Source organism: Rhinichthys klamathensis, unplaced genomic scaffold (genome assembly GCF_029890125.1).
Source record: "Rhinichthys klamathensis goyatoka isolate OS25496 unplaced genomic scaffold, OSU_Roscu_1.1 h1tg000196l_1, whole genome shotgun sequence".
In the NCBI taxonomy this organism is placed as follows: Eukaryota; Metazoa; Chordata; class Actinopteri; order Cypriniformes; family Leuciscidae; genus Rhinichthys; species Rhinichthys klamathensis.
The window spans coordinates 425,733-442,012 of NW_026606722.1; the positions used below are offsets into that span (position 1 = coordinate 425,733).

General features: G+C 40.0%; 1 long non-coding RNA gene across 1 annotated transcript; it reads left to right on the forward strand.

Moving 5' to 3' along the window:
• The first annotated feature begins 6,053 nt into the window (after window positions 1-6,053).
• Window positions 6,054-6,431, forward strand: LOC130096005 (uncharacterized). Its single transcript, XR_008808167.1, has 3 exons — window positions 6,054-6,070; window positions 6,152-6,270; window positions 6,345-6,431. It is a non-coding gene; the product is annotated as an uncharacterized LOC130096005 (long non-coding RNA).
• The last annotated feature ends 9,849 nt before the right edge of the window (window positions 6,432-16,280 follow it).

Below are 16,280 nucleotides of genomic sequence, written 5' to 3' on the forward strand. Positions count from 1 at the left end.
ACTGACCACTACTAAATGCTTTATAACTACCTGTATTTACTGCATTTACTTACACTTTCTATGTGATCTTATGAATAACTGACAACTCTTAAATAACTGGTTTATAAATAATGCTATACTTCATTTAGAAATTATTAATTGATCATTAGCAAAGTATGAAAATACAATTATTAAACGCCTTATAGATATGCTTATAAATCAAGAAAAAAAGTGTTTATAGCTGTATTTATAAACTGCTTAGTAATGTCTATTAATGCTTTATAAATGATAAATTAACTGTTTACTCATGCTTAACAAATGATTAATAGCATGCAGTTATTATAAAGTGTTACCGAAATTTTCACTGACTAGGAACTATGGTGTGCTTGCTTTCAGTTGTGAGCTTACTTAACTGTACGTTCACACCGCCGCCGACTTGAGCTTCCAAAGCGGCCGGAAGTCATTCATTTTCAATGGAAGCTGGCTTTTCTCAGCTGCAAGGAGGGTCAAATCCATCGGCGTCGCGTTTTGGGCATTTTGAGCGTCAATCAGAAAGTTGAAAGAAGCCTCAACTTTATTGTAATGAGCTATGACGCGGTGCAGCGGCAAAACGCCAGCAACCAATTGGAATATAGACGTCCTTCGCACTGGCTGATCCTGGAGAAACATACAATGGAAACTTTCATTCCTACCAAAACATTAGTTCCGAGGTAATGGAAGAGAAGCTAATAATTGCAGTTGCTGGGTTTTCTATCATTTATGATATGACGTTGTTTGCTTATAGGGACCGCATGAGCGCAACTTTTATTTGAAATATTTACGAATGCTCGTTTTAAAGCGGGAATGCAATTCATTTGCTCACAGTGCCACCGATTTGACCAATTGCATTTATAGCCTAATGCAAATAATAGCTAACTTTTTTTTTTTTTTTTTTTACCAAATGTGACAAACGGTTATAAAATGCTGTCATTATAAAAGGTTACTTCAATGTATTGCTTGTTTTTTTTTTCTGTTTATTACATTTCATGTTGTGACCCTTCTATTCTCGCTGAAAAGTCAGAGTGTTCAAAGCGTCCATTGCGTCAACAAGCTTCCCGTACTTTTTGACAAGCGTCCTTGACAGGGCGGCCAGAACTTCTTTGACGCTCAAGTCGGCGGCGGTGTGAACGTACAGTAAGTCAAAAGCCTGGGTGGCCTACCTTTTACATATGTTTGGGATAGAGACCCAACCATGCAAGGCACTTGGCACAAGATTTAATCAGTGGTTAATTTATTCACAAGTGATGCTTTCTGTGCAGAAAATTAATTCCTTGTATCAAGTGAGCAGTACGGTGTATGTTACTGTGTAAGCCAGACCTATAGACTACAGTTTAAATTCTGTAAAAATTGCCAGCTTAAATGACCTTACAACAGGCCTATTTACTTTTAGAAATGGCAAATATGCATGTTAGCTACAACACATGAGGGTCCCCTTATGAAAGTGTGCTATTAGTATACTTAAATTAAAAGGGCACGCTTTCAATCTAGTCTACTCATATACTTATCCATAGACTGTTAAAAAAAGATGGACTCGCCCTTTGCTCTCTTCCATTGGTGAAAAGTGAAGCCGCCAGTGTCCCGATATGGCGCTGACATCTTGGGACTTGAGTCTGTCAATCCTGTCAATAATGATGCTTCACCACCGTTTTTATAGCATCACGTAACTAACTAAAAACAAACCTATTTTAAAAATAGACACTTGAACTTACATCAGCGTGCTTACAGCAACGACAGCAAATGACAAACCACCTTTGGAAAAAAGATATTTGAAGTGTAATTTAATTGTTTAGTTGGTCTCACGTCCCGTTGAATAACGCAGGGAGGCAGGGTTTATGACCTATACTAGGACCAGTCACCGGGGGGTGATCGAGATGCTTTGGCTTCACTTTTTTTAGGGCTTGTACGTATCAGACATGTATTGAAAAATTGCACTTAAAGGTGACCTATAATTCAAAATTGAATTTACCTTGGTATAGTCAAATAACAAGAGTTCAGTGCATGGACATGACATAGAGTGAATCTCAAACTGGTATGTTTTCGCGTTCTCATTTAATTCACGTTTATGAAAAACACCCCTGAAAAACGGTCGGTTCTCCACACAATACCGACTGTGACGCAATAGTCAGGATCATTAATATGTACGCCTCCAAATATTTGCATAATGCCAGCCCTCAATGCCAGGCGGAACTGCGCAGCCGAAGCATGGCAGTTGCTCAGTGTGGATGTACACATGAACACAAAAGTATTTTTTAGTTCCTTCATCTGAGCCTCTGTAGAAACAATGGGTTAATTTTATTTTCTCTGGAAATTTCCAAACATTTCACCGACTGTTTCCTCAACTTGGGCCAATACAGAGCTGGCCTCGGATCGAGCTACCAAGCAACACTTTCTGATGTGTAATTGTTCAAGTTCAGACAGGTAATCTTTCTCTCAAAATCGTTCAATACTGTTTATGCATCAGTAAATCAAGCCAGGGACTAAAATATCAGCTTCACATCGTTTCTTTTAGTAGGATGAAAATAATCGTATTTAAATTGTGAACAAATTATATACAGAAAGCGATCAAAGAACAATCTTTCCACACAGCGCGAGTTTATCTGGACACTTGCCAAACTCGTTATGAAATCAATGACGCACGTTACTGCACAACGAAGCTCTTACTGTATTTACATCATCGTGTTTGCATTGGTGAAAGCAGAGAGAGTGCAGAAACTGCTTTGCAATGATAAGATCTTCATTCTCGCGATCAACACACTGTCATCTGCTCAATGCTCATCACGGCAACATTTTATGTGATGGGAATAGATCTAAATACTTTAAAAACATCTCACGATTCGTTAATCTCGATAGCTGTTATAGTAAAAACGTATAATAGCAGTAGTAAAAGTATTCGGGAGAGAGTTTCACATGTAATGCGTAGCTATTTCATATGCAAGCATGTCAGCCAATCACAGCAGTGGCCGCGGTTACACTGAATCCCACAGCAGACACGCCCCTTCAAACAGAGTGTTCAAATCAGAGGCTAAAAGCAGGCTAGGAAAAATGGTATTTATTTCTAAATTATTTTTTATCTAAAAAACATACTAACATTATAAGGGTAACCCAGGAAACATTATAAAAAAAATAAAAAAAAACATTCTAGGGCACCTTTAAGTAAACTCAACTTGTACTGACAAAGGTCCAAGTATCAATATTACTTACAAGTTACATGGCTCGTGGCTCACTCTTGGGTAGTCTATTAAATGCCTCCCCACCCCCAGTTTTACATGCGTTCTTAATGGTTAAAATATTGACTATCCCAAACTTTACGTAGTTCCCCTTTACCCACACATCTGAACTTTACAGGTGCCCTAAAATTACTGAAAGGTGTGCTGTAAATTACTTTTTACTCAACCTTTCTGGAAATGTCATTTGGTTTAAATGAACTAAAACATGATTAAAACATCACTTTACTATAAACCTGGATTAGTTAAGCAGATTGCTTAATGGTTAAAAATAATGTAGTCATAAATCAGGGCAACCAAGGTTAACCAACACTTTTTTTGCATATTACTGGAAAATTGCATTTCATTGTAATATTAATCAAAGTCTGAATTAAAGACAGTGTTTGTTTACTCTTGTAAAATAAACCATTTTTGAACTGTGTTGGGTCACTGCTTGACGTCCAATGGACAATTTCCAAAACAAGTTAGCCACCTTGTTGAGATCTTTTGAACAGACAGAACCAGTAACTCTGGGAAATAGCATGGAGGTCGGGTTTGTATGTACATCAACTTGTGCTGGTGCACTAACATCAAAGTACACGAGAAGATTTGTAATCCGGACCTGTAGCTGCTCACCCTGTCCGTCTGTGCTTTCTATCTCCCAAAAGAAATTCCCACTTGTTGTGCTTAGCTGTGTATATGTTCCACCAAACGCGAATGTCAAGGCAGCGGCTGAGCAGATAGGGCATAATACATAGGCTATGCTCAGCAAATATCCGGATGCTCCAGTGCCACTTATTGGTGACTTTAACAGCTGTCGGCTTGACTATTCATTGCCAGCATTCAATCAACATGTGGATGTACCAAGAAGATTCAATAAAACTACAGATTTGTTACATTAATATCTCGGAAGCTCTTTAAAGCTGGGGCTCTCCCACCACTAGGATTAGCGGATCACAATGTTATCCATTTACTTCCTGTTTACAAATGTGATGGATTTTTTAAATTAATAAAATAGTAAACTGTATATTAAACTTCTCTTTTAGGCCTAACAGGCTAACAATTTTAACACAAGGTACTAAAACGTTCTGTCCCATCTAGACAGATGTCTAGTTTCATAATTTGTGACCATGAAGTAATCACAGAAACAGAGTTTGTTTTTACCTGGTAACAGAAGGCTTTGCATATGAAAACCAATCAAATTGTTGGGAAATTATGTAATGTTTCATGTCATTTTTGCCATACCTCCTTATTCTATAAAAACTGTTGTATTCGTGTAAACTGGTGGGATTCTCAATGGAATTTGTCTGAGATCCTCCGGCCTTGGTTCTTCTTGGGGGAAGTTCTCTGATGAAATGTCAAAGACTCTTTCGGCCGTGATTAAAGCATTTAGAGGAAATTTGCTGAAGTCTGTCTCTTTCTTACTGCTGCGTAGCAGGTTAGTTTAGGGAAGCAAGTCAGTTAGGAGACCCAGATAAACTAAACATCGTAAATGTTAAGGGACGTCGATTTGGAGACGAGACCCAGGGGACGTCGATTTGGAGACGAGACCCAGCTAAACTTAGGAAAAGGCAGAACTAAGGGGATGTCGATTTGGAGACGAGACCCAGGGGACGTCGATTTGGAGACGAGACCCAGCTAGACTTAGGAAAAGGCAGAACTAAGGGGAAGTCGATTTGGAGACGAGACCCAGCTAGACTTAGGAAAAGGCAGAACTAAGGGGACATCGATTTGGAGACGAGACCCAGGGGAGGTCGATTTGGAGACAAGACCCAGGGGACGTCGATTTGGAGACGAGACCCAGCTAGACTTAGGAAAAGGCAGAACTAAGGGGAGGTCGATTTGGAGACAAGACCCAGGGGACGTCGATTTGGAGACGAGACCCAGCTAGACTTAGGAAAAGGCAGAACTAAGGGGACGTCGATTTGGAGACGAGACCCAGGGGACGTCGATTTGGAGACGAGACCCAGCTAGACTTAGGAAAAGGCAGAACTAAGGGGACGTCGATTTGGAGACGAGACCCAGGGGACGTCGATTTGGAGACAAGACCCAGGGGACGTCGATTTGGAGACGAGACCCAGCTAGACTTAGGAAAAGGCAGAACTAAGGGGACGTCGATTTGGAGACGAGACCCAGCTAGACTTAGGAAAAGGCAGAACTAAGGGGACGTCGATTTGGAGACGAGACCCAGGGGACGTCGATTTGGAGACAAGACCCAGGGGACGTCGATTTGGAGACGAGACCCAGCTAGACTTAGGAAAAGGCAGAACTAAGGGGACGTCGATTTGGAGACGAGACCCAGGGGACGTTGATTTGGAGACGAGACCCAGCTAGACTTAGGTAAAGGAAGAACTAAGGGGACGTCGATTTGGAGGTGAGACCCAGGTACGTAGTTAGGTTTAGGGAAAAATCTACCACACAAACAACGGCTGAAACAACACAGGCCGGTAAAACGCAGCATACCCTAATGGTCGGAAGATGCTATTGCATGCCTTCAAAGGTGCTTTGCTTGTACAGACTGGGAAGTCTTTGAGGGAGAGCTGGATGAGCAGGTTTCAGTTATTACTGATTACATCAAATTCTGTATAGATTTATTGATACCAGTAAAGACTATCAGAACATATTTAAACTCAAAACCATGGATTAATTCACAGATAAAATATATTTTCCAGAAGAGGAAACTTGCCTTGAGGCAAAAGGACTCTGCTGGTCTCAAAAATATAAATCAGGACATCAAAAATGAAATCTTTATGGCGAAAAAGAATTATGAGAACAATTGCGTTATCCAGAAGCTCAAGTCCTTATATTTGAATTTGAGCTCCAGACTCCAGGCTGGCAGCTCTCTGACGGTAAGTGGCTGCTAATGGGTCAACCCTAGAAACTGAAAAAGCCAAGTCTGTCCAGTAACCTGCTACTTGTGCTTTTTTCAGATGACAAATGATGAGCTTGTTTACACCTTCACCCTCCTCTACACTCCAGAGCCTTTAGTAGGAACTCCCATCGTAAGGGCTGATGCAGCAGCTGTTGGAATTGAGTGTCATTATTCAAGGTAAAAACAAACTTGTCAAAGCAATTTTGTTAAATGCTACATTCTTCTTAATCTTGTTTTAATGCTTCCACTAGGTTGCAAAATGTAAGCAGCAATGTGCTGATGCTCAGCTGGGTTCCTTTTGCTGCTACAAAAGTCGGAGAGGAAGTTCTGGTGTTTTCTTTGAAGCTCATGACTGGTAATATGCAATGTTAGAATTTCAGAAGTGGCTAGGGAATGTTGCTAACATGAGTTTCATTTCAGATAACTGGAGGTTTGAGAGGCCATCCAATCAGTATTTCCTAGGGCAGTTCCTGAACCTTGAAGCTTCTGTGAAGCAATACAACCACGTCCCTCTGCGTATCTTTGTGGGAGACTGTGTGGCTACTGCAGTCCCTGATGTGAACTCTTCTCTTCCAAGGTATGCCTTTATTGACTATGGGTTAGTAGGGAATCTCTCTTTAAACTCCTGTTTGCAAATAGTGCCTAAAGTGTTAAACCACACCCTCTCTCTCTTCAGGTGCCTGGTTGATGGAAAGCTCACAGGCTCTACTTTTAGTTTCATGTGCAGTGTTCAGAATGACAAGCTGCAGTTTCAGTTGGAGGCTTTCAGGTTCCTGCGAGTTGGTAGTGGCTTGGTATGCATTTTGGGTTGTAGTTCTGTGGGTGAGTTCTCTTACTGGTCATGTTTAACTGTGTCCTCTTCTGTAGGTGTACATCACCTGTGCTCTAAAGGCTGTCATGGCCTCTACCCTGACAAGTCCAGAGAACAAAGCTTGCTCTTTCAATAATGGGTATTGCATACCATTTGAGACCTCTAATGAGTTGTTAAAAATGAGTAACCAGTTTTCTTTCCTTTGTATAGATGGACTTCTGTAGATGACAATGACCAGGTGTGTATGTGCTGTGACTCCACATGTGGTTCCAGCAGAAAAGGACGAGCACTACCTGATTCAGGTAATGTATGAAGTCTTACCGTGCATATCCACTGGCGCGGAACAGAGAGAGCATTTTCAATAAATACCTATGGAAGTCGAGCTTCACGTTTGTGCAGTGCATTGTGAGATTGACAGCAGACCAGAGACAGCGTTGAGAGCAGCCGAGAACGTCAAAAGGGTGGGCAGTTCTCTATTTGATGCAAATATCAAGCGAAAATGGTGGTCGGCAGCCAATCGCTGTGAGGTTCGGATTGTGACGTCTGTCTTGAGTTTGAAAATATGCAGATTGTGTCGGAGTTTATGCTTAATTTAGTGCGTAAATCATTTTGTTTACAAATTTGATGCTTTGCAGTTATGTTAAATATTTCAGTAAAACACAAGACACAAAAAGAACTTTACGTAAAGACTAAACTTTACAGTTCACAGAAACGTAAAGATAGAAAATCAACAAAATACACTCACTGTTAAAGGTTCGTGGCAGAAACTGTTTAAAATAATAAAGAAACAAAAACATACATACACTTTACATAGTGACTAATATGCACACACTCACAAAAAGAAAAAACATCAAAACAAACTACACCAACCTAGGTTGAGGTTCCCCACAGGAGTGATCACCAGAGGTAGTTATCCAAAAGCACACTTCCAAACACACCACCGTGCACTCAGATCACACAACCAAACACTTCAAAAGTGTCACACGGCAAACGTTGAAGGAGCACCACCACCACAAAAGATCCTTCACCCGTGAGACCTCAGCTCCAGAAAGAAAAACAAAGATAGATAAATAAAACAAATTAAAGCAGTTTAATGATGTCATAATTTAGACACGAGGCTGAAAACAGTGATGGTTAAATCATAAAAATATATCACAATAAACAATATAATATTCAAAACAGTAGAAAAAAACAAACAAAGAAACAACTTCAGACAAGGGAGAAAGGGCTCGCAGGGCTCCAGACTAACTTTTTGCCTTGGTTGCACTGGTGCGCCTAACTTTTTTATTTAGGTGCACCAGCACAAAATTTAGGTGCACTCAAATTTTTCCTCGTCTCGCGTCGCCTTTAACGCCACAATTTCAAGGTCACCTTTTTATCACGTTCCATATATTCATGTATATTATGTAAATGCTTTTAAACAAGAATAAGGTGTAGTTTTTTTTTTACTTTGAAGCACAATTATACTGTATATAAAAATATAAATCTTAAAAAAAAAAAAAATTAAAGTGCTGTTTTTACATTGTTTAAGTTAGGGCAGGATATTGACACAAATTTCACAATTGGATTCAATATTGATTATATTGGATATCAGGTACAGTACATGGCAAATTTTCTCAAGAAAAACAAATCTCAACTAATGCTGTAAACTGGGAGTCAGTTGTAGCCCACTATGCTTCATTAGCCTACTATAATATTGAAGGTAAAAATTACCTGATTTGTACACAAACACCTAAATTACACTTTTTTTTTATAATAATAAAGTTATATGAAATATAAACATTTAAATGGTGGCTGCATAAAAACTTGCCAGATTTTTTTCAAACAACATGCATTAAATATTGAAAAACATAAAAAATTATAATGAATGTGTAATATGGTGCATATATTAGGCACAATGCTCCTCTAGAGTTAATTTTTCTAGCTAGCTAACGAGTTTATGGGCACTGGATATGTTTTTTCTGAGGTAAATGTGACGTTACATTACATTGTTTACAAGCGTTTTACTGACGTCTTTCCACGGTTGAAACACCGATTGAACGATTCCATGTGACATGATACGGATTTCGATAAGTTCTACTCTATCTTTTAACACACTTTCAGATGCTCGTTCATGTTTATTTCGCGCTGTAACTGGTATTATTGAGGCGGAAGAGAAGATCATGTGCGCTCCGCACTGCTGCTTCTCTTGAGCTGAGCTGAGCCAGAGCGATCTCACGCCACAGCGTCAATACACTATTTATGTTTTTGAATCCTAATTTGAAATCTGAGACTTTGTTTCATATCAATAGTAACAAAGCACAAAGATTATTGCGATTTATTGGATGGGATGCTCGCTACAATGTTCCATTCATTCATCAACTGATAGCCCAACGGTTCGTAAAAATCAATGAGAATCGAGAAATCAATATTTTTTACCTAGTTCAAGTAGCCTACATTTGTAAAAGTTTCTTCGTCGTCTGTTTTCCTGCGTTTATTTAGCTGATGCTGCTGATTGCCATAACTGATTCTCTGGTGCTCAGGTGACAGGTCGCAATTTATTTCAATCACACAGACAGCACGGAGCATTTTAGTCCTACAGGAATATCTGAACCACAACCAATCAGAGGCAAAGACCCACCCAATCTCTATCTCTGATTGGTTTAGACCACGATATGATCCAACCAATGCGTGCAAGGAGAACAAAAGACTCGTTTGTGGAGAGGCAGCAGATGCGATTGCGATCATGCGAGAACGTTAGGTGCACTGGTGCGACCTAGGAAAAATTCTTGTCGCACCCTTACAAATTTTGGTCGCATGTGCGACCAAATTGGTCGCACTCTAGAGCCCTGGCTCGCATGAAGCCACCACGTAGTTTGTGCTCCAGCACCAGTTATCACGTGCGAGCCTCGAAATGATAATAAAAAATAGACAATAGAATCCAGACAAATAAACCAGACAAATAACAATCCCCTTTTAGTTCAGAGACAACTGCATTCTTGCAGTACGGCAGAAGAGAAAGCGTCAGGGCTGTAACTATAGCGACAGCTGAGAACAATGATCATCAAGAATGAGAGGGAGAATCCTGCAGCAAATACGAACATAAAGAAAATCAAAATGTTACTCAGGGTTACGAAGCACCTGCTAGAATTCCCCGTTTGCAACTACATAAAAGAAAACGCTTATCTAAAATGGACGTTGCCCTGCTCTATTATCCTTTCACAGGCAAAAGTACACAGCATTTAAATTACCCACTGCTAAACTGGAGTACAGGGAACTGCACATTACTAAAAGCAGGTCAAGTATGTAAAGCTAGACAGTTTGCTTGTGATAAAACAGCCTTAACTCGTACCTGAGGTGAGCAGTCGTCAATTCCACTATTGAAGCAAGCCAAGGGAAACACGCAGAGATGAAAAGACAGGTTAGGATACAACAAACGAATAGTAAATGCCACACAAACAGTGATTAAAAAGTTAGCAAATGTGCTAACAGCACATACCTGCAGCTACTGTCAACAAAAAGAAAGGGGAGGAGCCGGTGTGGTGAAGAGATGAGTCACACTGTAGAGATGAGTCCCACCTTAGGAACCCAGTATTATATCTGATAGTAGCTATTCTCACAATAACATGTAGCTACCATGCCACCTTCACTTGTGAAAATCTAATTCCAGATAATGCCTTTTGATAACACCATCACCATTAAATAACACCATCACCAATAAACACTGAACTAGAAGAGAAATTAATTTCATTGTGAATTGAGGTTTTGCAATGTGGAAGATAAGAGGGTGTTCATGGGTCTAATTTTCTTTTCACTGGATTTAGACAGTGTAAGACTGGAGCCGAACCGTCTGGCTTAGAGAAGGGCTGCTCCTGAGAAAACAAACGACTTTTCTGAAAAATTATCTCGAATCGTCTATTCGGAATCGTCTTAATCCTTCCCTTCACTCTTTCTTCCCCCATCTCTTCTCTCCACATCCAAAGATCACCTGAAATTCACCCCAAAAAATCTAAATGATTTAATGTGAACAATTATCACACAACGCTGTACATGTTTTGTATCATTTGAAATGTATTAGTGCAACTGTTACAAAGGTCTTATTCCCACAGAAGTAAACCAAAATGTTTTACGAATTTAGAGATATTTTGCTTACTGTGGTGGGTGTGCCCTCTCCCAGGATCTTTCATGCAAATTACCTTCTGTCCTCATAAACAACCCAGGCCTGGGACCTTGATTAATGCAAATTCCAATTGTTAACTCATGTTTCCATTTTAAGGAGGTTTCTGTCTTGGTCTGAGTATTTAAAAAAAAATGTTACAAGAGGCTAAGTGTGCGATTTGTAGTCAGATCAGCACATAATGCTAAATGTATTTTGAATGCATCTTTTACTCATTTCTGAGCATTTGATGTTGTTGTATTGATTTTCTTTGAATTGATTACGTAATTGGCACGATCCATTTATCTGACTAATAATGAATTGTTACATTTGATTTTATTCTGACTTACTCAAATTATTAACCGCAATGTTACCGCAAATCTGCGTCAGGTTAGTAACGGACTAAAGTCCAGTTTTGAGTGGAGCATAGAGTACACAAACTGAGATTTTAGAGTCCTGGATAATATTTGGCACTAGTTCAAGTACACTTGGACTGTAAAGACTAAAAAAGGGAATTTCCATTTAGGACAACAGAATGTTGCTCGACCAACATGGGTAGGGGAGCCTTACCTCTGTTCATTGTAATATTACTCTAGCTAAGTGTACATGGGAAACCATGACATGACCAAAGCAAAGCTACTATCAGAGAAAGTGATGTTGGTCAGCTTATATCTGTAGTAGTGGCCATAACCTGTGACTAGAGATAGTGTTACTTTAATTCAAGTGTATACAGATCTATGGGGACTTAACAAAATACTTTTAGAGAGAGCACGCATGGGAGCCACCCTCTAAGTAGTATAGTCAATTACCTCTGTCCAGTGACCAAGACTGACAAGTTTGTAATCATGGGATCCACGTGAAATGACCGGCGCGAGATCCTAAGCGACATTGGTATCCAAATAAACGAGTACAATAAGAGTAAAGAGTTCAAAAGAAAGTGTCTAGATAAGTTATCATATATATATATGACCAATAACCAATTACAACCTAAATTCGAGATCATGATAAAATGGAGACAGATAAAAGTTAATTGGAATTAAACTACGTTGCCACACTGAAAAGACAGAACATGCAGGAAACCTTTACCCGCTTATCGGAAACTATCATTGGGCCGATTAGTCTGGCCTTACAACAGTAAGTCATGGTGCTGCTGAAAGATCAGATACTGCATATTGTGTTGGTGACGGTAGGCAGTGGCTTATAAAACCCTGGGAAATCAGGATAGGATCAGATTAAAAGACTTGGGCTGGGTGCCATTCACTGTCTCACTGGTCTATCATGGCCAGACCTTTGACTAAACGTGTCTAATCCACATTGCAGCATATTTTGGTCAAGAACTGCCGTCTAAGTAACTGACATGTAAAGTGACCAACCCCAATTGACGTTAATTTAGGACAGATCTTTTCTACCCTGTTTTTGACCCTCTCTTTCAAACACTCTGGGTGTGCCACATTCAAGACTTGAAGTAAGCGGCCATTGCTATAATTGGGTAACAGTTTTGAATATTATAATAATTTCAAGGACCATTACACATGCTGTTTTGAAAACTTATTATGTTGTAAAATATCTCGTTACATAGTTGAAACATTTGCCAAAAATGTGAAACATTTATGCGTATTTCAAAGGGCCAGAGGCACAAAAAAAACACCAAATGGCCAACTTGCCAAATATAAAATATTTCTGAATGCTGCTCTCCATTACACATCGCTATTCATAGTTCATCCTTTTCGATTAAGTGAAAAACGAAGTCTATTCCGTGTCACTTGCAGTGTCTTGTTTTGAATCAAATTAAATGTTTTGTAATCAGGGCTCGATTTGACACCATCCCATACAGGTCTATATATCCAGTATACAGGTCTAATACAGGTCTAATATCCAGTATACAGGTAATATACAGGTCTAATATCTTTGTGCTAAGTTTAGCTGTTTTTTATTTGTTTTGTTTTTCATGTGACTAGGGTGACAGGGCAAAGAATTAAGATCTCATATAAAGTTACAATCTTTAGACATTCAGAACAGCAGATCAATGAAACAGTTGACCAATCAGATGGATATGGGGGAGGGACAAACATCTCAAGTGTAAATTGTGAACATTTAGCAACAGTGAGGAGCTATAAACACAGCTTCTGTTCAATTACATTGCACTCTGACTAATTCCTAGTTCATCATTACAGCGATGCCAAGGAATACCTTTACATTACATGCAATCCTTTATTGCTTTAATCCATAGCGACTTACAAATGAGAAGAATAATAGAAGCAATACAACCAACAATAGGGCAACAATATGCAAGTGCTAGACACGGTTGTATCATGTTTAATACAGTAACTCTGTTTGCTTTAAAGCAATCTATTGTATGCTATATAACTGAAGTAACTTGACTTGACTGGAGTGCCGAATTGCAGAGCTTTTTTAAACATATATGACCAGATGCTTTCATAACTTCCATTTTCTCACAGCTGGCATTTTTATAATTTAAAGTACACTGTTGTTTACAGTAACTTCTTTTTACCCGTATAAAGCGAAACAAAAAAGAACTTCACTGGGAGTATATCAGGGCCTTTAGTGTATCAATAGTGACACGCTTCAGTTTTTGATGTCTTCGGAGTGAGAATGGATTGTTTACATGTACATTTTATGAATGTGAACTTTGCACATTGCATCTATACATGTCAACTAACTCATTAGAACAATACTTATAGTTAGTAGAATGTCTAAAGTGGACAATCGAAAATAAAGTGCAATCTGTTTCTGTCCCCTGTAGTATCCAGAAGTTGCCATGTTCTTTCTTGCTCTCCCTATTGGTATGTACAGCAAATGTTCTCTTTAAGAGCACAGCAAATTCACTTTGCAGAATAAACCAAACAAATTTAGGCCCAGCGTTGTGGGGGTTGCTTGAGAACTAATGTGATAAACACTCGACATTGCTGCATGCCTGCAAGTGCTCCACTCTCACTCTTCAGGGCAGGGCAGCGTTTAATTGATTAACTCCCTCACTGTCTGCAACAACAGCTGCTCGCTGGCCGTGTTATTGAGGGTCTCTTCAGCTAATAAGTGAGTTTGTGGTAGAATGTGAACTGGCCCACTGTGAAGACTTACAGCCTGAGTGTCTCAGAAGAGCTTCTCTGTGTGTGTGTGTGTGTGTGTGTGTGTGTGTATACACACTCACCTAAAGGATTATTAGGAACACCTGTTCAATTTCTCATTAAATGGACTGCATTTATATAGCGCTTTCACAGACCCAATGGCCACCAAAGCGCTTTACATATTGCCTCACATTCACCCATTCATACACCGACGCACCATGCAAGGCGCCATACAGCTCGTCGGGAGCAGCTGGGGTTAGGTGTCTTGCTCATGAACACCTCGACACTTGGTCAGGTGGAACCGGGGATTGAACCACCAACCTTCCGGTTTGTAGACAACCTACATGAACCACTGAGCCACTGCCGCCCCATTAAGACAAGACAACCTCCTGAACTCCAAACTGAATGTCAGAATGGGAAAGAAAGGTGATTTAAGAAATTTTGAGCGTGGCATGGTTGTTGGTGCCAGACGGGCCGGTCTGAGTATTTCACAATCTGCTCAGTTACTGGGATTTTCACGCACAACCATTTCTAGGGTTTACAAAGAATGGTGTGAAAAGGGAAAAACATCCAGTATGCGGCAGTCCTGTGGGCGAAAATGCCTTGTTGATGCTAGAGGTCAGAGGAGAATGGGCCGACTGATTCAAGCTGATAGAAGAGCAACTTTGACTGAAATAACCACTCGTTACAACCGAGGTATGCAGCAAAGCATTTGTGAAGCCACAACACGCACAACCTTGAGGTGGATGGGCTACAACAGCAGAAGACCCCACCGGGTACCACTCATCTCCACTACAAATAGGGAAAAGAGGCTACAATTTGCAAGAGCTCACCAAAATTGGACAGTTGAAGACTGGAAATATGTTGCCTGGTCTGATGAGTCTCGATTTCTGTTGAGACATTCAGATGTTAGAGTCAGAATTTGGCGTAAACAGAATGAGAACATGGATCCATCATGCCTTGTTACCACTGTGCAGGCTGGTGGTGGTGGTGTAATGGTGTGGGGGATGTTTTCTTGGCACACTTTAGGCCCCTTAGTGCCAATTGGGCATCGTTTAAATGCCACGGCCTACCTGAGCATTGTTTCTGACCATGTCCATCCCTTTATGGCCACCATGTACCCATCCTTTGATGGCTACTTCCAGCAGGATAATGCACCATGTCACAAAGCTCGAATCATTTCAAATTGGTTTCTTGAACATGACAATGAGTTCACTGTACTAAAATGGCCCCCACAGTCACCAGATCTCAACCCAATAGAGCATCTTTGGGATGTGGTGGAACGGGAGCTTCTTGCCCTGGATGTGCATCCCACAAACCTCCATCAACTGCAAGATGCTATCCTATCAATATGGGCCAACATTTCTAAAGAATGCTTTCAGCACCTTGTTGAATCAATGCCACGTAGAATTAAGGCAGTTCTGAAGGCGAAAGGGGGTCAAACACAGTATTAGTATGGTGTTCCTAATAATCCTTTAGGTGAGTGTATATATATATATATACATACGTATAGTGGGTAGTGGTTAGTAATGTTTACTCATGTACGTTTACTAAGTGCATTTACCCCGTTATTTACTGTAGTATCAAGCATTTTTGGGGCAATGAAAAACATTTCTAATGAGAAAACTGTACTTTTACTTTGTTATGCTGGGTGACGTTCCTCTCATTGCTTTATTTTAATGCAATACATGATAAGAAATGCGCAGTTTATTCCAAACGCACTGTCTCTCTTTGTTCTGGGGCATGAGTGATGCCCCATTCTCAAATAAATCACTCTTTTGAGTCGATTCTGTTCAAACAATTGATCAAACAAGTTGGCAAAACTATGGCTGCATCCGAGAACTAAGTCACTTGTTGCCTCGCTGCAATGACTTAGCAGGCAGTTTATGCATGAAGATACCTCACAAAACTGATTTCAGACAGACTTCTGAGGCAGCGTAACGATTTAGGTGATAACAAATTGAATATTTAATAACTACAATACTAACTTCTCGCTGGAAATGCCATCAAAAGCATTACGCCGTAAAAAAAGGTTCCTGTTTCAAAGGAAACGAAAGGAAACCTTCATTCTGTTAGTTGACCTGTCATTGCATCATGCATTAATAAGGCCTCTGCCACATATTGATTCAGGTGAGTCAGTTCTGAGCTAGCCAGA